The sequence below is a fragment of the Mustelus asterias genome, chromosome 8, assembly GCF_964213995.1.
Source record: "Mustelus asterias chromosome 8, sMusAst1.hap1.1, whole genome shotgun sequence".
NCBI classification, from domain to species: Eukaryota; Metazoa; Chordata; class Chondrichthyes; order Carcharhiniformes; family Triakidae; genus Mustelus; species Mustelus asterias.
Genome location: NC_135808.1, coordinates 34,598,531 through 34,621,529, shown reverse-complemented (window position 1 = coordinate 34,621,529; position 22,999 = coordinate 34,598,531). Strand labels below are relative to the sequence as shown.

The 22,999-nt window shown below is 47.6% G+C and overlaps 1 protein-coding gene across 3 annotated transcripts in view; it reads right to left on the bottom strand.

Moving 5' to 3' along the window:
• Window positions 1-3,823: 3,823 nt before the first annotated feature.
• The window catches only part of LOC144497049 (H-2 class II histocompatibility antigen, A-B alpha chain-like), a 90,853-nt gene continuing 71,677 nt past the window's right edge, over window positions 3,824-22,999 (bottom strand). For all 3 annotated transcript variants that reach the window (XM_078217780.1, XM_078217782.1, XM_078217781.1), the window contains exon 5: window positions 3,824-4,525. The gene's annotated coding sequence lies outside the window, so the exon portion shown is untranslated. The remainder of the gene's footprint in view (window positions 4,526-22,999) is intronic.

The window sequence follows — 22,999 nt, the reverse complement described above, 5'->3', positions numbered from 1 at the left end:
CTGTGCTGTACTGTTCTATGTTCTATGTTCTAGACTGTGAACGCACTGAATAAAAGAGCAGTTCAGAAAAATGCATGTCTGCTGTTACGCTGAGTCCTCCCCAGGAAGGAATTAAAATATTGTTTGTGTCTTACGTGAGATGGTGAAGTTAAAGTGCTTGGCAGACATTTAGTGCTGATGCTCCATCTGCTGGCAATCTATGAGATCCCTGTGGACTCTAACCCTTAGACTGCCTGATACCCTTCTGAGAGTGACTTTGAACTGAATAGAAGGTTCACTTCTCCTGGTGAGTGGATTAGATCATTCATCCTTTTCCTGTTCTGTAGCAAAGTCTTTTTTTGTTTGCCATGGGCACTGATCTCTCTGGCAACCTCCTCTCAGGCTGCCAAGTCTAGGTGGAAGAGCTTCCTGTTTCCATCCCCAAAAGAGGACCCCCAGCTTTCCTGGAAGATAATCCCTTGGGAAGCCTGACTGAACCTGGGAGTAGATGGTTTGGTTTTTTTTGGGTGCCATTTCTTGGTTCAAAACAACAATGCCTGGGTGCACTGAGTGAGTGCGTACCTCTGTCATTTCAATATGGTGCCAAGACCTTCGACATCATGAGGTAACATGAAACAAATTCCTCCCGCCCCGTCAAGAGATTCAATGAGGTTCTTGCTGAAGCCTAAATAATGAGCTGAAACCGCGGAAGACCTGAAGCCGAAAATCCACCCCGGTGCCCATCGTGAATCACACCTCCAATTTTATTTTATAATCTATGAAACAAAATTGGTTCACCTGGCTTTCAGGCATTGGGTGAAGTTTCCTGCTCCAGAGACTAAGTGCAGTAGTGGGCAGGATTAGTGATACATTTCCTGCTACGCAGCGAGGTGGAAACCTTGTCCAATTTTACATCTAGAAGCTCACTATTTGTGTGAGCAGCTCTCTGAATCACATGGCAGAACAGGGACTGACTGGTCCACCACACCGTAACCTAATAGGGTGAAGGTCCTTGGTGCTATTTGTAAACAGAGCTCATTCCCATAGGGAAGGTGAGATTGGCCTTTCCCAGCAAACCAGTGTGGATGAGCCCTTCATGAGTTAATCACACCCGAACATTTAGAGTGAGTGACGTGTTGTGGATGGGTGGGGAGGGGTGTGTCAATTAAACAGCCCTGATTTCTCCTCTCACTACCCATCCGTGAACAGAAAGGTGTTTTCTAATTTGAATTTCCCCATTAAGGCACGCTGCTTGGTTTTTCTTTGGTACTCGGATGATGGTTGTCTTCTTGAAGCAGATAGGGACCTCAGATTGTTGTAAAGAGAGGTTGAAGATGTCTGTGAATACCTCCGCCAGCTGATCCGTGCGGGATCTGAGTGCTTGTCCGGGTACCCCATCCGGGCCAGTCGCTTTCTGTGGGTTGACCTTTGAGAAAGCTGCTCTGACATCTGCAATGGTGACCCCAGATACAGGTTCATCCAGGGCTTCCAGGGTGGAGGGCGTGCTCGCATTGATCTCTTGCTCAAGACAGGCGTAGAATGCATTGAGCTCATCAGGGAGGGGTGCGTTGGAGCCAGTGATTTTACATGCCTTCATCTTGTAGCCTGTTATGTCTTGCAGACCTTGCCATAGTCGGCGATGGTCGGTGTGGCTAGCCTGGGACTCGAGCTTGATCTGGTACTGTCTTTTGGCATCTTTGATGGATCTCCTGAGATCATATCTGGCTTTCTTATATAGGTGAGTATTGCCTGACTTGAAAGCCTCAGACCTGGACTTCAGAAAGCAGTGGATATCCCTGTTCATCCATGGTTTCCGGTTGAGGATCACATGGATTAGCTTCGATGACACACAGTCTTCTACGTACTTACTAATGAAGTCAGTAACTGTTGTGGCGTACTCGGTGTTTGTGTGTGTGGGTGGGTTTCCCGGCGTGTGTGTGTGTGGGTGGATTGCCTGGTGTTTGTGTGTGCGAGTGGGTTCCCAGTGTGTGTGTGTGTGTGTGGGTGTGTTTCCCGGTGTGTGTGTGTGTGGGTTGGCTTCGCAGTGTTTGTCTGTCTGTGTGTAAGTGAGGCTTCTGGTTTTTTTTGTGCGTGGGTGGGTTTCCTGGTGTTTGTGTGTGGGTGGGTTTCCCGGTGTGTGTATGTGGGTGGGTTTCCCGGTGTGTGTGTGTGTGTGTGTGGGTGGGTTTTCCAGTGTGTGTGTGTGTGGGCGGGTTTCATACTGTTTGTGTATGTTGTTCAGATGTGTTAGTTTGGGAGGTTTGGGGAACCATTAGTTTTGCATTGGCCCAAGAGGCCAGCCCCACAACGGACAATGGAAGCTTGAGGCTATTTACTGAATGGCAGACCGGGGTTGTCAGCTGAACAGGGAGTGGAGGGCCATCACCCCAGCACTAGGGTAGCATGGAGGGGGCATTATCATTACCGGTGGTGAATGTGGGGTGTAGTTGTTGGGGGAGCTGTTATTGGCCTGACTCTGAGAAGGAGGTTGGCTTGGCCCCTTAAAGCGAGAATGACTCCGTGATGGGAGGGCATTGAAGCCACTTGTAAAGCTTACCCACCGCCAGGCCGGAATCCAGAGCTGACAAGTCTTGCTGTCTTGAATGGGCCTGGTACTCGGCCGGGGAATCTGGGCAGCTGGGGTGGGTGAGTACCCAGAATACAAGGCATTTGGCAGTGGGCAGGGGGTGTGGAGTGAGGTGGCGGGGTGGGGTGGGGTGGGGGGTGGGGTTGGGGGGTGTGGGGTGAGGGTGTGGGGGGGGGGTGGGGTAGGGGGGGTAGGGTGGGGGTAGGGGGAGGGTTTCGGGCCTGTTAAGCCCCACCCATAGGCATTGCATCGTGAAATGTACTCGCTCAAAACTTTGCAGGCAGGGTGCATATGGAGGGCCTTAAAAATGCACTCAGAAGACGAATCTGACACCCTCCCAGTTTCAGGTCCGCCCAGCACTTAGACAAAAAAAGGTAAAATACTGCCCAGTATTCCAAATGTGGCCTAACCAGCATTCTATAAACCTGTAACATAATTTGCCAACTTTTATACTTGATGCCGCGACCGATGAAGGCAAGCATGCCATCTGCTTTCTTCACCACCTTTTCCACCTGTGCTGCCACTTTTAAAGATCTGTGGAGCTGTACTCCTAGATCTCTCGGTGTGTCTACACTCCTGATGGTTCTGCCAATTATTTTATAGCTCCCACCTGAATTGGATCTACCAAACTGCATTTGTCCGGATTAAATTCCATCTGCCATTTCTCCGCCCAGTTTTCCAGCCTATCTATATCCTGCTGTATCCTCTGACAATCTTCATCACTGTCCGCAACTTGAAGAATACAGGGAAAGTAGAAAAGTACTCAAATAGGGAGCTAGGAGGGCAAAAAGGGGTCATGAAATGTCATTGGCAGACAGGATTAAGGAGAATCCCAAGGTATTTTATACATATATTAGGAACAAGATGGCAGCTGGAGAAAGAGTTGGTCCATTAGGGCGGCACGGTAGCACAGTGGTTAGCACTGCTGCTTCACAGCTCCAGGGACCTGGGTTTGATTCCCGGCTCGGGTCACTGTCTGTGTGGAGTTTGCACATTCTCCTCGTGTCTGCGTGGGTTTCCTCCGGGTGCTCCGGTTTCCTCCCACAGTCCAAAGCTGTGCGGGTTAGGTTGATTGGCTATGCTAAAATTGCCCTTAGTGTCCTGAGATGCATAGATTAGAGGGATTAGCGGTAAAATATGTAGGGATATGGGGGAAGGGCCTGGGTGGGATTGTGGTCGGTGTAGACTCGATGGGCCGAATGGCCTCTTTCTGTACTGTAGGGTTTCTATGATTTCACTCAAGGACAAAGGAGGGAACTTATGTGTAGAGGGTGTGAGGAAGTGGGTGAGATCCTTAATGAGTATTTTGCATCGGTATTCACAAAGGAAAGGGACACGTTGGTTAATGGTGTCTCGGAGGGGCATGTAAAATCCCTAGAGCAAGTTACCATTACGAGGGAGGAAGTGCTAGGTATATTAAAATGCATTAAGGTCGACAAATCCCCAGGACCAGATGGCATCTATCCTAGATTACTGAGGGAGACAAGAGATAAAATTGCTGGACTTGGAGCTCCATTATTATCCATCAGCGTTTTGCTATCCTGCTGAACCCATTAAACAGAATGGTACCGAACAGTGCAATGGACATATTATTAATCATGAAAGTACAGCTATAACAAAAAAAACTACAAATCTTTTTACAACTTTGTACAAGTTTTAATGAAATCTGTGACATGAGAAACATCTTAATGTACTAACATTGTTCATGTAGCACAAGAACAGGGTTAACAAATTAGGCTATCTTAATAAATGATTTGAAAATGATCATGAATTCTAAGACATAATTGTATCAAGAATAAATCAATGTTCCGTGAATTAGAAATTGGTTTCAGTTTCCGGCAGCTTCACAAGGAGTGATGGGAGCACACAATACAACGATAACAGATTCATGGGGCAACGAGAGGACACAGTGCGACAGTGATGGCTTCACCCTGGGGCTGAACATCTTCTACCTCCCTCCTAAATTGAAAAGAAAATCATCACAAACACATTGAAAAGAAGGCACATTGATTTATTAAAATCTCATTACCTGCACAATCCCTCGATCAGTACATATTAACATACAAAATAGGAGCAGAGATAGGCCATTCGGCCCCTCGAGTCTGCTGTGTCATTTCATAAGATTATGGCTGATCTATTTGTGTTTCAAGTTCAACATTCCAATGTAACAAAGAACAAAGAACAATACAGCACAGGAACCGGCCCTTCAGCCCCCCAACCCTGCACTGATATTGTGTTCCTAACTAGACCATCCGTTTGTATCCCTGTATTCCCAGTCTGTTCATGTGGCTATCTAGATAAGTCTTAAATGATCCTAGCGTGTTTGCCTCAACCACCTTGCTTGGTAGTGCATTCCAGGCCCTCACCACCCTCTGTGTAAAATACGTCCCCCGCATATCTGTATTGAACCTTGCCCCCCATACCTTGAACCTACCTACCTTGAGAGGATTGCCCCCCCTTACCTTGAGAGGATCATTGGGACCTCTTCTGGGGCAGGTGGGACCTGTACAAGAGAGACAGGTTACACCTAAACTACAAGGGAACCAATATACTTGCAGGGAGATTTGCTAGTGTTATTGGGGAGCGTTTAAACTAGATTTGCAGGGGGATGGGAACCAGAGTGCCAGAGCAGATAGTGGAGCAGGGGTAAAAAGACAGGTTAGTTCAAGCAAAATCACAAATGGAAGGGTAGAGTGTGGTGGAAATAATCTTTTGAGGTGTGTCTATTTCAATGCCAGGAGTATTGTGGGGAAGGGAGATGAGCTGAAGGCGTGGATAGACACATGGAAATATGACATTGTAGCCATGAGTGAAACTTGGCTACAGGAGGGGCAGGACTGGCAGCTCAATGTTCCAGGGTTCCAATGTTTCCGGCGGGATAGAGGCAGAGGGATAAAAGGTGGGGGGGTGGCATTGTTGGTCAGGGAAAATGTTACAGCAGTACTCAGGCAGGATAGATTAGGGAGCTTGTCTACAGAGGCCCTATGGGTGGAGCTGAGAAACAGGAAAGGTATGACCACATTAATGGGGTTGTATTATAGACCACCCAATAGTCAGCAAGAATTGGAGAAGCAAATCAGTGGAGAGATAGCGGACAACTGCAAGAAACACAAAGTTGTGATAGTAGAGGATTTTAATTTTCCACATATAGATTGGGACTCGCATACTGTTAAAGGTTTAGACGGGGTAGAGTTTGTAAAATGTGTTCAGGAGAATTTTCTACATCAGTATATAGAGGTGCCAACTAGAGAGGATGCGATATTGGATTTCCTATTGGGAAATGAGTTAGGGCAGGTGATGGATGTGAGTGTGAGGGAACACTTTGGATCCAGTGATCATAATGCCATTAGTTTCAACCTGATCGTGGATAAGGATAGATCTGGTTCTCGGGTTGAAGTTCTGAACTGGAAAAAGGCCAAATTTGATGAAATGAGAAGGGATCTGGGAAGTGTGGATTGGCACAGGCTGTTCTCTGGTAAGGATGTAAATGGAAAGTGGGAGGCCTTCAAAGGAGAAATTTTGAGAGTGCAGAGTTTGTATGTTCCTGTCAGGATTAAAGGCAAAGTAAATAGGAATAAGGAACCTTGGTTCTCGAGGGAGATTGTAACACTGATTAAGAGGAAGAGAGAGTTGTATGAAATGTACAGGCAGCAAGGAACAGGTCAGATGCTCGAGGAGTATAAAAAGTGCAAGAAGCTACTTAAGAGGGAAATCAGGAGGGCTAAAAGAAGAAACGAGGTTGCTTTGGCAGACAGAGTGAAGGAAAATCCAAAGAGCTTCTATAGGTATGTTAGGAGCAAAAGGATAGTGAGGGATAAAATTGGTCCTCTTGAAGACCAGAGTGGTAGACTGTGTATGGAACCAAAAGAGATGAGGGAGATACTAAATGGTTTTTTTGCATCCGTATTTACTGAGGAAATGGGCATGGAGTCTACGGAAATAGGGCAAACAGGTAGGGAGGTCATGGAACCTTTACAGATTAAAGGGGAGGAGGTACTCGCTGTCTTGAGGCAAATCAGAGTGGATAAATCCCCAGGACCAGACAGGGTATTCCCACGGACCTTGAGGGAAGCTAGTGTTGAACTTACAGGGGCCCTGGCAGACATATTTAAAATGTCAGTATTCACGGGGGAGGTGCCGGATGATTGGAGGGTGGCTCATGTTGTTCCATTGTTTAAAAAAGGTTCCAAAAGAAATCCGGGAAATTATAGGCCAGTAAGTTTGACGTCGGTGGTGGGCAAGTTATTGGAAGGTGTGATAAAGGATAGAATCTACAAATATTTGGATAGACAGGGACTTATTAGGGAGAGTCAACATGGCTTTGTGCGTGGTAGGTCATGTTTGACCAATCTATTAGAGTTTTTCGAGGAGGTTACCAGGAAAGTGGATGAAGGGAAGGCGGTGGATGTTGTCTACCTGGATTTCAGCAAGGCCTTTGACAAGGTCCCTCATGGGAGGTTAGTTAGGAAGGTTCAGTCGCTAGGTATACATGGGGAGGTAGTAAATTGGATTAGACACTGGCTCAATGGAAGAAGCCAGAGTGTGGTTGTGGAGGATTGCTTCTCTGAGTGGAGGCCTGTGACTAGTGGTGTGCCGCAGGGATCGGTGTTGGGTCCATTGTTGTTTGTCATCTTTATCAATGATCTGGATGATAATGTGGTAAATTGGATCAGCAAGTTTGCTGATGATACAAAGATTGGAGGTGTAGTGGACAGTGAGGAAGCTTTTCAAAGCTTGCAGAGGGATTTGGACCAACTAGAAAAATGGGCTGAAAAATGGCAAATGGAATTTAACGCAGACAAGTGAGAGATATTGCACATTGGAAGCACAAACCAAAGTAGAACGTACAGGGTAAATGGTAGGACTCTGAAGAGTGCAGTTGAACAGAGGGATCTGGGAATACAGGTACAGAATTCCCTAAAAGTGAGGTCACGGGTGGATAGGGTCGTAAAGAGTGCCTTTGGTACATTGGCCTTTATAAATCGGAGTATTGAGTATAAAAGTTGGAGTGTTATGGTAAGGTTATATAAGGCATTGGTGAGGCCGAATTTGGAGTATTGTGTACAGTTTTGGTCACCTAGTTACAGGAAGGATGTAAATAAGGTTGAAAGAGTGCAGAGAAGGTTCACAAGGATGTTGCCGGGACTTGAGAAGCTGAGTTACAGAGAGAGATTGAATAGGTTGGGACTTTATTCCCTGAAGCGTAGAAGATTGAAGGGAGATTTGATAGAGGTGTATAAGATTTTGATGGGTATAGATAGAGTGAATGCAAGCAGGCTTTTTCCTCTGAGGCGAGGGGAGAAAAAAAACAGAAGGCATGGGTTAAGGGTGAAAGGAGAAAAGTTTAAAGGGAATATTAGGGGGGGCTTCTTCACGCAGAGAGTGATGGGAGTGTGGAATGAGCTGCCGGATAAAGTGGTAAATGCTTCTGGCGCTTCTAACATTTAAGAAAAACTTGGACGGGTTCATGGATGAGAGGGGTGTGGAGGGATATGGTCCAAGTGCAGGTCAGTGGGACTAGGCAAAAAAATGGTTCGGCACAGACAAGAAGGGCCAAAAGGCCTGTTTCTGAGCTGTAAATTTCTATGGTTCTATGGTTGTGACCCCTTGTGTTTGCCATTTCTGACTTGGGGAAAAAGCTTCCAACTGTTCACCCGATCTATGCCCTTCATAATTTTATAAACCTCTATTAGGTCGCCCCTCAACCTCCGTCTTTCCAGGGAGAACAACCCTAGTTAACTCAATCTCACCGCATAGCTAATACCCTACATACCAGGCAACATCCTGGTAAACCTTTTCTGCACTCTCTCCAAAGCCTCCACATCCTTCTGGTAGTGTGGCGACCAGAACTGGATGCGGTATTCCAAATGTGGCCTAACCAACGTTCTATATAACTGCACCATCATATGCCAACTTTTATACTCTATGCCCCGTCCAATAAAGGCAAGCATGCCATATGCCTTCTTCACCACCTTTTCTACCTGTGCTGCCACCTTTAAGGAACTGTGGACTTGCACACCTAGATCTCTCTGTGTGTCTATACTCCTGATGGTTCTGCCATTTATTGTATAGCTCCCCCTGCATTAGAACTACCAAAATGCATCACTTCGCATTTATCTGGATTAAATTCCATCTGTCATTTCTCCGCCCAATTTTCCAGACTATCTATATCCTGCTGTATTCTCTGACAATGTTCATCACTATCCGCAACTCCAGCAATCTTTGTGTCATCCGCAAACTTACTAATCAGACCAGCTACATCATCTTCCAAATCATTTATATATATCACAAACGGCAGAGGTCACAGTACAGAGCCCTGCGGAACACCACTAGTCACAGGCCTCCAATCAGAAAAAGGCCCCTCCACTGCTACCCTCTGTCTTCTATGGCCAAGCCAGTTCTGTACCCATCTAGCTAGTTCACCTTTGATCCTGTGAGATTTAACCATTTGCACCAGCCTGCCATGAGGGACCTTGTCAAACGACATCCACGGCCCTTCCCTCGTCAATCATTTTTGTCACCTCCTCAAAAAACTCAACCAAATTTGTGAGGCATGACCTCCCTCATACAAAACCATGTTGTCTATCGCTAATGAGACTATTCAGTTCTAAATGTGTATAGATCCTATCTCTAAGAATCTTCTCCAACAATTTCCCTACCACGGACGTCAAGCTCACTGGCCTATAATTACCCGGGTTATCCTTGCTACCCTTCTTAAATAACGGGACCACATTTGCTATCCTCCAATCCTCTGGGACCTCACCTGTGTCCAATGAAGAAACAAAGATTTCTGTTAGAGGCCCAGCAATTTCATCTCTTGTCTCTCTCAGTAATCTAGGACAGATGCCATCTGGCCCTGGGGATTTGTCTACCTTAATGCTTCCTAAAACACCTAACACTTCCTCCCTTGTAATTGCGATTTGTTCCAATGGGTCTACACATCCCTCTGAGACACTACCAATCAACGTGTCCCTCTCCTTTGCATCGGTATTCACAAAGTATTCATTTAGGATCTCACCTACTTCCTTGGGTTCTAAACATAATTCCCCTCCTTTGTTCTTGAGGGGTCTAACTCTTTCTCTGACGCATGTATAAAATGCCTTAGGATTCTCCTTAATCCTGTGGCCAAGGACATTTCGTGACCCCTTTTTGCTCTTCTAACTCCCTGTTTGAGTTCTTTTCTACTTTCTCTGTATTCCTCCAGCGCTTCATCTGTTTTTAGCTGCCTGGACCTTATGGATGCCTCTTTTTTCTTTTTGATTAAACCAATAATTTCTCTGGTTATCCACAGCTCTCGAATCCTACCTTTCCTGTCCTTCCTCTTTACAGGCACATGCCTGTCCTGCAGTCCTATCAACTGCTCCTTAAAAGACTCCCACATGCCAGATGTAGATTTACCCTCGAACAGCCTCTCCCGATCAACAGCCACCAAATCCTGCCTAATCCGGCTGTAGTTAGCCTTCCCCCAATTCAGCACCTTACCCATAGGACAACACTCATCCTTTTCCATGACTATCTGAAAGTTTACAGAATTGTGGTCACAATTAATCCCTTGCCTAACAAGAATTCATCTACCTCTGCCTTAAAATTATTTAATGATTCTGCCTCCACTATCTTCTGCGGCAGAGAGTTCAAAGTAGCACAAACCTCTCAAAGATTTCTCATTTCCATCCTAAAACAGTGCCCCCTAGTTCTGGATTCAACCACAATTTGGGTGGCACGGTGGCACAGTAGTTAGCACAGCTGCCTCAGTGCCAGGTACCTGGGCTCAATTCCGGCCTCGGGTGACTATGTGGAGTCTGCACATTCTCCCGTGTCTGCGTGGGTTTCCTCCGGGTGCTCTGGTTTCCTCCCACAGGTTAAAGATTTGAAGGTTAGGTTCATTGGCCATGCTAAATTGTCCCTTATATATCGGTTAGGGGGATAGGGTAATGGGGAGAGGGCCTGGATAAGAGTTGGTGCAGATTTGATGGGCCAAATGGTCTCTTTTGGCACTTTCGGGATTCTATGATTCTAGAAGAGGAAACATCCTTTCCACATCCACCTTTGAGACTGTTCTGGATCTTATACATTTCAAATAAGTCACCCCCAGTCTTCTAAACTCCAGTGGAAAAAGCCCAGCTTGTCCAACCTATCATCATTCCAGGTATTAATCTAGTAAAACTCCTCTGAACCGCCTCCAGTGCATTTAGATCCTTCCTTCAATAAAGAGACCTAAACTGCACACAGTATTTGTGATGTGGTCTCACCAACTCCCTGTATAATTGAAGCATAACATCCTCACTGTTATGTTCAATTCCCCTCAATGAAGGAAAGCATTCCATTAACCTTCTTAATCATTGCTGCACCTGCATATTAACATTTTGTGACTCATGCACAAGAACACCTGGATCCATCTGTACTTTGTAATTTTGCAGCTGTTCTCCGTTAAAGTAATTCTCTGCTTTTTTTATTCTTCTGGTCAAAGTGAACAACTTCACATTTTCTCACATTATTCTCCATCTGCCATTTTGTGCCCACTCACTCAACCTATCAATATCTGTCTGCCGCCTCCTTATGTCCTCTTCACAACATACTTCCCTGTCTTTGTGTCATCTGCAAATTTAGCTACCATGCCTTCACTCCACTCAAAGTCATTGATATAAATTGTAAAAAGCGGAGGTCCCAGCACAGACCCCTGCAGAACTCCATTCGTCACATCCTGCCAATTAGAAAAAGACCCATTCATGTATACTCTGTTTTCTGCCAGCCTGCCAGTCAATCTTTGATCCAGGCTGATACGTTACCCCCTTCACGTTTGCTGACAACACCACCATAGTGGGTCGGATATCAAACAATGACGAGACAGAGTACAGGAATGAGATAGAGAATGTGGTGAACTAGTGCGGCAACAATAATCTCTCCCTCAGTGTCAACAAAACAAAGGAGATAGTCATCGACTTCAGAAAGCGTAGTGGAGGACATGCCTCTGTCTACAACAACGGCAGTGAAGTAGAGATGGTTGAGAGCTTCACGTTTTTAGGTGTCCAGATCACCAACAACCTGCCCTGGTCCCCCCATGCCGACACTATAATTAAGAAAGCCCATCAAAGTCTCTACTTTCTCAGAAGACTAAGGAAATTTGGCATGTCAGCTATGACTCTCACCAACTTTTACTGATGCACCATAGAAAGCATTCTTTCTGGTTGTATCACAGCTTGGTATGGTTCCTGCTCTGCCCAAGACCATAAGGAACTACAAAAGGTCGTGAATGTCACCCAATCCATCACGCAAACCAGCCTCCCTTCCATTGACTCTGTCTACATTTCCTGCTGACTCGGCAAAGAAGCCAACATAATTAAGGACCTCATGCACCCCGGACATAATTAAGGACGCCATACACATTCTCTCTTCCACCTTCTTCCATTGGGTAAAAGATATGAATGTTTGAGGTGAGGGACGCCGTCAGTGTCCCTGCTGATTTCACCTGTGGGAAGTGCACCCATCTGCAGCTCCTCAAAAACCATGTTAGGGAACTGGAGCTGGAGCTGGATGAACTTTGGATCATTCGGGAGGCAGAGGTGGCCATAGATAGAAGCTTCAGGGATATAGGTACTTCGAAGAATGAAGATAGATGGGTGACGGTGAGAGGGGCTGGGAGGAAGCAGACAGTGCAGGGACCCCGTGGTCATTTCCCTCAGCAACAAGTATACCGCTTTGGATACAGTTGAGGGGGACGACCTACCAGTGGTAAGCCACGGTGACTGGATCTCCAGCACTAAGTCCGTCCCTGTGGCTCAGAAGGGAAAGGGAGAGAGCAGGAAAGCAATAGTTATTGGGGACTCGTTAGTTAGAGGGATAGATAGGAGGTTCTGTGGCAGCAAAAGAGACTCATGGATGGTATGTTGCCTCCCAGGTGCCAGGGTCCATGACGTCTCGGACCGTGTTTTCAGGATCCTTAAGGGGAAGGGGGAACAGTCACAAGTCGTGGTACACATCGATACCAGCGACATAGGTAAGAGAAGGGACGCGGATTTAAAACAGGAATTTAGGGAGCTGGGGTGGAAGCTGAGAGCCAAGACAAACCATGTTGTCATCTCTGGTTTGTTGCCGGTGCCACGTGATAGCGAGTTGAGGAACAGGGAGAGAGTGCAGATAAACACGTTGCTGCAGGGATGGTGTAGGAGGGAGGGTTTCAGTTACATGGATAATTGGAACACATTCTGGGGAAGGTGGGACCTGTACAAACAGGACGGGTTGCACCTGAACCAGGGGCACCAATATCCTGGGAGGGAAATTTGCTACAGCTCTTCGGGAGGGGTTTAAACTAATTTGTCAGGGGGATGGGAAAATGAGCTGTAGTCTGGAAGTCAGTGTTGAGTGTAGTGAGGTACTGAGGAAGGTATCAAGGTCGCAGGAGTGTACCGGCAGACAGGAAGGTGGGTTGAAGTGTGTCTACTTCAATGCAAGGAGCATCCGAAATAAGGTAGGTGAACTTGGAGCATGGATTGGTACTTGGGACTACGATGTTGTGGCCATTACGGAGACATGGTTAGAACAGGGACAGGAATGGTTGTTGGAAGTTCCGGGGTATAGATGTTTCAGTAAGAGTAGGGAAGGTGATAAAAGAGGTGGAGGAGTAGCATTGTTAATCAAGGATAGTTTAACGGCTGCAGAAAGGCAGTTCGAGGGGGATCTGCCTACTGAGGTAATATGGGCTGAAGTTAGAAATAGGAAAGGAGTGGTCACGTTGTTAGGAGTTTTCTATAGGCCCCCAAATAGTAATAGAGATGTGGAGGAAGAAATTGCAAAGCAGATTATGGATAGGTGTGGAGGTCACAGGGTAGTTGTCATGGGTGACTTTAACTTTCCAAATATTGATTGGAACCTTTATAGGTTGAATAGTTTGGATGGGGCAGTTTTTGTGCAGGGTGTGCAGGAGGGTTTCCTGACACAATATGTGGATAGGCCGACAAGAGGTGAGGCCACATTGGATTTGGTACTGGGAAATGAACCGGGCCAAGTGTTAGATTTGGTTGTGGGAGAGCACTTTGGAGATAGTGACAACAATTCGGTGTCTTTCATTACTGCAATGGGGAGGGATAGGGCCGTACGGCAGGGCAAGGTTTATAATTGGGGGAGGGGTAATTATGATGCGATTAGGCAAGAATTAGGGAGCATAAGATGGGAACAGATACTGTCAGGGAAAGGCACGAATGAAAAGTGGAGCTTGTTCAAGGGACAAATACTGCGTGTCCTTGATAGGTATGTCCCTGTCAGGCAGGGAGGAAATGGCCGAGTGAGGGAACCATGGTTCATAGAGGAGGTTGAATGTCTTGTCAAGAGGAAGGAGGAAGCGTATGTAAGGATGAGAAAACATGGTTCAATTGGGTCGATTGAGGGTTACAAGTTAGCAAGGAATGAACTGAAAAAAGGCCTGAGGAGAGCTAGGAGGGGGCATGATCGGATCAAGGAAAACCACAAGGCTTTTAACTCTTATGTGAGGAATAAAAGAATGACCAGGGTGAGGTTAGGGCCGGTCAAGGATAGTAGTGGGAACTTGCACATGGAGTCAGAAGAGATAGGAGAGGCGATGAATGAATACTTTTCTTCAGTGTTCACCAAGGAGAGGGGCCATGTTTTTGAGGATGAGAGTGTGATACAGGCTGATAGGCTGGAGGAGGTAGATGTTCTGAGGGAAGATGTATTAGTAATTTTGAAAAACCTGAAGGTCAATAAGTCCCTTGGGCCAGATGAAATATATCCTCGGATTCTTTGGGAGGCAAGGGATGAGATTGCAGAGCCTTTGGCTTTGATCTTTGGGTCCTCACTGTCCACGGGGATAGTGCCAGAGGACTGGAGAGTGGTGAATGTTGTTCCTCTGTTCAAGAAAGGGAATAGGAATGACCCTGGTAATTATAGGCCGGTTAGTCTTACTTCGGTGGTCGGTAAGTTAATGGAAAAGGTCCTGATGGATAGGATTTACGACCATTTCGAAAGATGCAGCTTAATCCGGGATAGTCAACACGGATTCATGAAGGGTAAGTCTTACCTCACAAATTTGATTGCATTTTTTGAGGAGGTAACTAAGTGTGTCGATGAAGGTAGAGCAGTTGATGTCATATACATGGATTTTAGTAAGGCGTTTGATAAGGTCCCCCATGGTCGGCTCATGAAGAAAGTAAGGAGGTGTGGGATAGAGGGAAATTTGGCCGATTGGATAAGTAACTGGCTATCTCATAGAAGACAGAGGGTGATGGTGGATGGAAAATTTTCAGACTGGAGACCAGTTACCAGCAGTGTACCACAAGGATCAGTGCTGGGTCCTCTGCTATTTGTGATTTTTATCAATGACTTGGAGGAGGGGGCTGAAGGGTGGATCAGGAAATTTGCTGATGACACCAAGATTGGTGGAGTAGTGGATGAGGTGGAGGGCTGTTGAAGGCTGCAAAGAGACATTGATAGGATGCAGAGCTGGGCCAAAAAATGGCAGATGGAGTTTAACCCTGATAAGTACGAGGTGATTCAATTTGGTAGGACAAATTTGAATGTGGATTACAGGGTCAAAGGTGGGGTTCTGAGGAATGTGGAGGAACAGAGAGATCTTGGGGTTCATATCCACAGATCTCTGAAGATTGCCACTCAAGTGGATAGAGCCGTGAAGAAGGCTGGTTATTGGATAGGCACATGGAGCACACTAGAATGATAGGGAGTGGGATAGCTTGATCTTGGTTTCGGACAAAGCTCGGCACAACATTGTGGGCCGAAGGGCCTGTACTGTGCTGTACTGTTCTATGTTCTATGTTAGCGTTTATTAACGGGGGTTTGAGTTTAAGAGCTGTGGGGTTATGCTGCAACTGTACAGGACCTTGGTGAGACCACATTTGGAATATTGTGTGCAGTTCTGGTCACCTCACTATAAGAAGGATGTGGAAGCGCTGGAAAGAGTGCAAAGGAGATTTATCAGGATGCTGCCTGGTTTGGAGGGTAGGTCTTATGAGGAAAGGTTGAGGGAGCTAGGGCTTTTCTCTTTCGAGCGGAGGAGGTTGAGAGGCGACTTAATAGAGGTTTATAAGATGATGAGGCAGATAGATAGAGTGGACGTTCAGAGACTATTTCCTCGGGTGGATGTAGCTGTTACTCGGGGGCATAACTATACGGTTCATAGTGGAAGATATAGGAGGGATGTCCGAGGTAGGTTCTTTACTCAGAGAGTGGTTGGGGTGTGGAATGGACTGCCTGCTGTGATAGTGGAGTCGGACACTTTGGGAACTTTCAAGTGGTTATTGGATAGGCACATGGAGCATACTGGAATGATAGGGAGTGGGATAGCTTGATCTTGGTTTCGGACAAAGCTCGGCACAACATTGTGGGCCGAAGGGCCTGTACTGTGCTGTACTGTTCTATGTTCTATGTTATCTGAGGTCATGTACCAACTCACTAAAGTGGCAGATGGAATACAATGTGGAAAAGTGAGAGGTTATGCACTTTAGAAGGAGGAATGGAGATATAGACTATTTTCTAAATGGGGAAATGCTTATGAAATCAGAAGCACAAAGGGACTTGGGAGTCCTTGTTCAAGATTCTCTTAAGGTTAACGTGCAGGTTCAGTCGGCAGTTAGGAAGGCAAATGCAATGTTAGCATTCATGTTGAGAGGGCTAGAATACAAGAGCAGGGATGTCATTCTGAGGCTGTATAAGGCTCTGGTCTGACCCCATTTGGAGTATTGTGAGCAGATCTGGGCCCCATATCTAAGAAAGGATGTGCTGGCCTTGGAAAGGGTCCAGAGGAGGTTCACAAGAAAGATCCCTGGAATGAAGAGTTTGTCCTATGAGGAACGGTTGAGGACTTTGGGTCTGTACTCATGGGAGTTTAGAAGGATGAGGGGGGATCTTATTGAAACTTACAAGATACTGCGAGGCCCGGATAGAGTGGACGTGGAGAGGATGTTTCCACTAGTAGGAAAATCTAAAACCAGAGGGCAAAACCTCAGGCTAAAGGGATGATGGGCTAAGGCAACAACCCTTGAGAACGTGGCCCAGTCACAGAGAGTAATGGCTGTGAGGCTCGAGAGCTTGCAGGAGACCCAATGGGACAGCGCTGAGACACAGCGGGCTACATCAACAGCCCTCGAGAATGTGGCCCTGTCACAGAGGGTCATGGCTGAGGGGCTGCAGAGCGTGGCCCAGTCTCAGAGAGCACTTGCTGCGGCAATCGACAGGTGGCCCCCAATTCAGGTGGCCATTGCAGAGGGCTCAACCACCAAAGAACAAAGAACAGTACAGCACAGGAAACAGGCCCTTCGGCCCTCCAAGCCTGTGCCGCTCCTTGGTCCAACTAGACCAATCGTTTGTATCTCTCCATTCCCAGGCTGCTCATGTGACTATCCAGGTAAGTCTTAAACGATGTCAGCGTGCCTGCCTCCACCACCCTACTTGGCAGCGCATTCCAGGCCCCCACCACCCTCTGTGTAAAAAACGTCCCTCTGATATCTGAGTTATACTTCGCCCCTCTCACCTTGAGCCCGTGACCCCTCGTGATCGTCACCTCCGACCTGGGAAAAAGCTTCCCACTGTTCACCCTATCTATACCCTTCATAATCTTGTACACCTCTATTAGATCTCCCCTCATTCTCCGTCTTTCCAGGGAGAACAACCCCAGTTTACCCAATCTCTCCTCATAGCTAAGACCACCATGGCAAGAATGTCGGTGGTCTTCCAGGACTGGCAGGGCCAGGTGATGCCGGAGCTTCTGGAGCTCACTGCAGAAGCACCGCCGTCCCATGGAATGACCCAGGGGCCCACAGGAACCCTGAGGGAGGAGGAAGGGCTCGAGCCAATGCCAGGGCCTTCCAGCCAGGAGACTGTGGCTACACCTTCTGACTCCCTCCTTTCCTGACACCGGGGCATCTCAGGGCAACGGATGAAGAGGGTGTCATGGATACGCCCCAGACAGCTGGAAGCCAGCCAGGGCCCTCAAGGTCCAGGCCCTCAAGAGGATGCCTGCCAAGGGCATCACAGGCCACAGGGTGCGACAGGCAGCTGGTCCCCTCGACCTCCAATGTACATCCTGGGGAGACATTGAGACGTAATGGTAGGCCACGTAAGTTTAAGAAGTTGTAGCATCACCAAGACGGTATGGGTGAAGGAGAACACCAGTTAGGTTTAATAATTAGGCACTGTTAATTTTCACTTGTTATATATGAGCACTGAGTTTGAAGGCACTTTTATTGGCACCAATAAATATTATTGCATCCCCCAGCTGTGACTAATTTGTCTCTGATTAGCCTCCAACAGGAATGTACTTACCCCGATCTTTGTCAGAGGGAAATGACACATTGCTGTCAGTGGGGTAGAGCCCTCAGTCACAGCTACTGTGAAAATCAAGGCACTCAAATCATTCACTGGCTACATCGGGTGGCATGCAGGGGCACCGACTTACAACATGTCATGGAATCCCCAGAACCAGGGAGACAATCCCACACCCCCCCCAACCCTGCCCACCCAAGGCTTGCAACGGTGTTTAGTAGTCCCACTGCCTCCCCCCCAGATGTGGGCCCAGGTCCCAGTGTGAATGCAGAGCTCAGGTAGGAGTCAGACTAGTTTACACCAAAGCATCATCACAATGATGCATAGCGAGTCGTCATCACCCTCCGGCCTGCCACCGAAACTTGCTAACACAGCATACCCAGGCCCACCACTCTGGTGTTACAATGGTGCAGGAGATAGCAGGGGTGCACAAGGTGGGAGGGGTGGGAAGGTGGAACCCACATGCAGCAAAATAGGCCCCTAGTTGCCAAACCATGTGGAGATTAGGGCCTTCCTCACCACCCTCGCATGCCTGACCCTTTCTGCTGTCAGCCCTTCAGAACCTGGGTGGTGTTGGCCTCCTCTTCCTGCTGGGCGGCCTCCTCCCCAGTGACACCCGGCTGGTCGGCCTCCACATCCTCCTCCAAAAGGTCTCCTCGCTGCTATGCCAGGTTGTGAAGGGCATAGCACACAACATGCAGGACAATATCAGGGGGCTGTATTGGAGGGCCCCACCAGAGCAGTCCAGGCACCTAAACTGCATTTTGAGGAGCCCTATGAACTCCTCCATTATTTTACGGGTGGAAATGTGAGCCTCATTGTACCGGGCCTCCATCTCAATCTCCGACCTCTGCATAGGCGACATCAGCCAATTCCGAATCGGGTACCCCATGGCCCCACGAGCCATCCCTGCGCCCTGGGCTCCTCCTCAAAGACCTTGGGACATCAGAACTCCTCAATATAGAATCCTTACAGTGCAGAAGGAGGCCAGTCGGCCCATCGAATCTGCACTGACTACAATCCCACCAAGGCCGTATCCCCGTGACCCCACATATTTACCCTGCTAATCTCTCTACCCTGTGCATCCTGGGATCCAAGGATCAATTTAGCACGGCCAATGCACCTAACCCGCACATCTTTAGACTGTGGGAGGAAACTAGAGCACCTGGAGGTAACCCACACAGACATGGGGAGAACATGCAAACTCCACACAGATAGTGACCCAAGCTGAATCGAACCCGGGTCCCTGGAGCTGTGAGGCAGCAGTGCTAACCATTGTGCTACCGTGAAGCTGTCATGCACGCTGCCGGGGTATCTGGTGCAGACATGCAGGATATTCAGCTGATGGTCACACACCAACTGTACATTGATGGAATGGAAGCCCTTTCTATTCATGGATCTTGCAGGATTTTTCTCTGGGGCCTTGAGGGTGACGTGGGTGCAGTCTATAGCCACCTCACATTTGGCTTCCCCACGATGGCTGCGAATCCTGCAGGTCAAATTTAAGATACTGGCCAATCTGGGCACACAGGGCATCCACGACCTCCCTCATACACTTGTGGACCGATGATTGTGAGATGCCACAAAGGTCTCCACTGGCGGTCTGGAAGGACCCGGTGGCATAAAAGTTTAAGGCAGCTGTCACTTTCAGGGTGATGCCCCCCCACCCTGCTGGTGCCCTGAGGATCCAGGTCCTGCAACAAATGGCACAGGTGTCGCACTTTCTCCTTTCGGAGCCAGAGCTGTCGGCAGCACGCCATGTCCAACAGTTGCTCAAAGAACACTCGTGTGCGGAATTCCGCTACTTCATTCTCCTCTTCCCCCCGGGCGAATGGCGGCCACATCCTGCCTCCGGCGGCCATCTTCCTCTACTCCTGCGAGTGCTAAGGCCTAGGCCCCCTCTACCCACAATTCTTCCTCCTGCTTCTCCTCCTCAGCTCCAGCAGCAACCAAAAGAACAGCAAGATCAATGGGTTGCATTGCATAAGCCAATCTGAAGTGGGGGTGGAATTTGGCAAAGTGGAGAGAGTGATGTAAAAATGAGAGAACTCTGCTCACCCCCAGCCCAACAACACACACTCCCCAATTCCTCCCACAGCCCCCCAGACAAGCCACATACACTCCCCAATTCCCAGCCCCAGTCCCCATTCCCCCCCCTCACCAAGCCCCTCAGAAAGGCAACAGAGCACCCTCCCATTCTCCCCCCGCCCTTGCAGTAGTGGCCTGAGAATGTTGTTTTACAAATCCCGAGGATGCAGCGCTACCGGTTTCCAGCCCATTCCCCCCCCCCCACCGCCAACATTGCTTGCTGCTGCGAGCACTGGGACGCAGAGTCAGTGCTCAGACCCGGGTCCAGGCTGAGAGGCCAAAGTCAGACCCCATGAACAACAGCCCTCCCACCCCCTCACACACTCGGAGACCCCTCCCAGCCCGAAATGCAAAATGGCTGCCACAAAACAACAATCCATTCTCTCTCTCCCCCCCGCCCCCGAGGCACGGAGTGTTTGGAACCAGAGACCTACTTTTCTACAGGAGATATTCCACTCGCCGGTTGCAGCTGCAGTGAGTGAGCTGGCTAAGGCAGGTAACCGGGGCAACTGCGAGAGAGGTTCGCCAATTACACGGAGATGAATGCAAACAAATGCAAATTGACGTCTCGCCCATTTTTTTGGGACAACTGGAATGGGCACGAAACAGGTGGCATTCCTGCTAGTCGACTCACTCCTGATTTAATACATATTCCCGCTGAAAAATGGGTGCGTGTGGTCGTAAAATTCTGCCCAGAGTCAAATGCTAGAGGTTAAAGCTGAGGAAGTGACTGTTGAAATTCACTTAGGAGCAGTTTCAAATCTTGGAGTTTTAGAGTTTATGGCACAAAGATTTTTTTCAATGCTGCTTTAGTAAAGCAGAAAATAAGGCTAAAAATGGCAATTGATGAAGAATTAAGGGTGGACCATAGAACATAGAACAGTACAGCACAGAACAGGCCCTTCAGCCCTCGATGTTGTGCTGAGCTTTGTCCGAAACCAAGATCAAGCTATCCCACTCCCTATCATCCTGGTGTGCTCCATGTGCCTCTCCAATAACCGCTCGAAAGTTCCTAAAGTGTCCGACTCCACTATCACAGCAGGCAGTCCATTCCACACCCCAACCACTCTCTGAGTAAAGAACCTACCTCGGACATCCCTCCTATATCTCCCACCATGAACCTTATAGTTATGCCCCCGAGTAACAGCTACATTCACCCGAGGAAATAGTCTCTGAACGTCCACTCTATCTTTCCCCCTCATCATCTTATAAACCTCTATTAAGTCTCCCCTCAGCCTCCTCCGCTCCAGAGAGAACAGCCCTAGCTCCCTCAACCTTTCCTCATAAGACCTACCCTCCAAACCAGGCAGCATTCTGGTAAATCTCCTTTGCACTCTTTCCAGTGCTTCCTCATTCTTCTTATAGTGAGGTGAGCAGAACTGCACACAATATTCCAAATGTGGTCTCACCAAGGTCCTGTACAGTTGCAGCATAACCCCACAGCTCTTAAACTCAAACCCCCTGTCAATAAACGCTAACACACTATAGGCCTTCTTCACGGCTCTATCCACTTGAGTGGCAACCTTCAGAGATCTGTGGATATGAACTCCAAGATCTCTCTGTTCCTCCACATTCCTCAGAACCTGACCTTTGACCCTGTAATCCGCATTCAAATTTGTCCTACCAAAATGAATAACCTCGCACTTATCAGGGTTAAACTCCATCTGCCATTTTTCAGCCCAGCTCTGCATCCTATCTATGTCTCTTTGCAGCCTACAACAGCCCTCCACCTCATCCACTACTCCACCAATCTTGGTGTCATCAGCAAATTTACTGATCCACCCTTCAGCCCCCTCCTCCAAGTCACTGATAAAAATCACAAATAGCAGAGGACCCAGCACTGATCCTTGTGGTACACTGCTGGTCACTGGTCTCCAGTCTGAAAATTTTCCATCCACAATGAACCATCAATGAGAGGAGGGGGAAGGATCTGCCTGTTAGAATTGTGGAAGATTGAAAGGAACTGTTTCCTGAAGAAATGAAAATCAGATTTTTATTGCTTTATCTACAAGGCATGGACTCTACATAAACCATTACATTGGCCTTGTGCTTACTAACAAATATTTATTATTTTATTGGATAGGGACAGTCCTGAAATGGAATTTCATGGTCAGAGATTGCCCAAGATCAGCAGAGACAGAAAGCTTATTATAAAAAAGTTAGAAGATGTGAGACACAAAGTTTTCTATGTAACACTGCTCGAGGCAGGTCTACCTGCAGTGGTGTAATGCAGTCTACACCAATGACAGCTTCCCATCCGGCTCAGGCAGCACAAGTGAAATGAAAGGTAAAGCTCCTCATAAGAGACTGTTAAAGTCAAACCCATGAGCTGAAGGTAAATTATTTCCCTGTTAGGAGATGCTGAGTACCAGGAGAGAGAGAGAGTCGGGATAATTGAAATTTGGTAGAACATGAATAGTGTTGTCTCAAAAAAAAATCTGCTTTTGGGTTTCAACTATTCACTCAATAAAGATTTAGATGAGGGGATGGAAAACCACCTACCCAAATCTGCTGATGACAGAAGTAGGCAGCATAGTACGCTGCTGTAAATGGAAGTAAAATTACAAAGAGATCCCGATAGAGGAGGAAAAGGTTTCACACTGAGTGTGGTTAGGATTTGGAATGCACTGCCTGATAATAAGGTGGAGGCAAGTTCAAGCGATGTATTCAAAAGGGAATTGGATTATTATCCAAAGAGGAAGAATGTGCAGGATTACATAGAAACATAGATTATAGGAGCAGGAGGAGGCTTTTTGACTCTTCGAGCCTGCTCCGCCATTCATTACAATCATGGCTGCTCGTCAACTCAATAGTCTAATCCTGCTTTTCCCCCATAACCTTTGATCCCATTTGCCCCAAGTGCTATATCCAGCCGCCTCTTGATACATTCAATGTTTTGGCATCAACTACTTCCTGTGTAATGAATTCCACAGGCTCACCACTTTTTGGGTGAAGAAATGTCTCCTTACCTCCATTTTAAATGGTCTACCTCGAATCCTCAGACTGTGACCCCTGATTCTAGACTCCCCCACCATCGGGAATATTCTCCCTGCATCT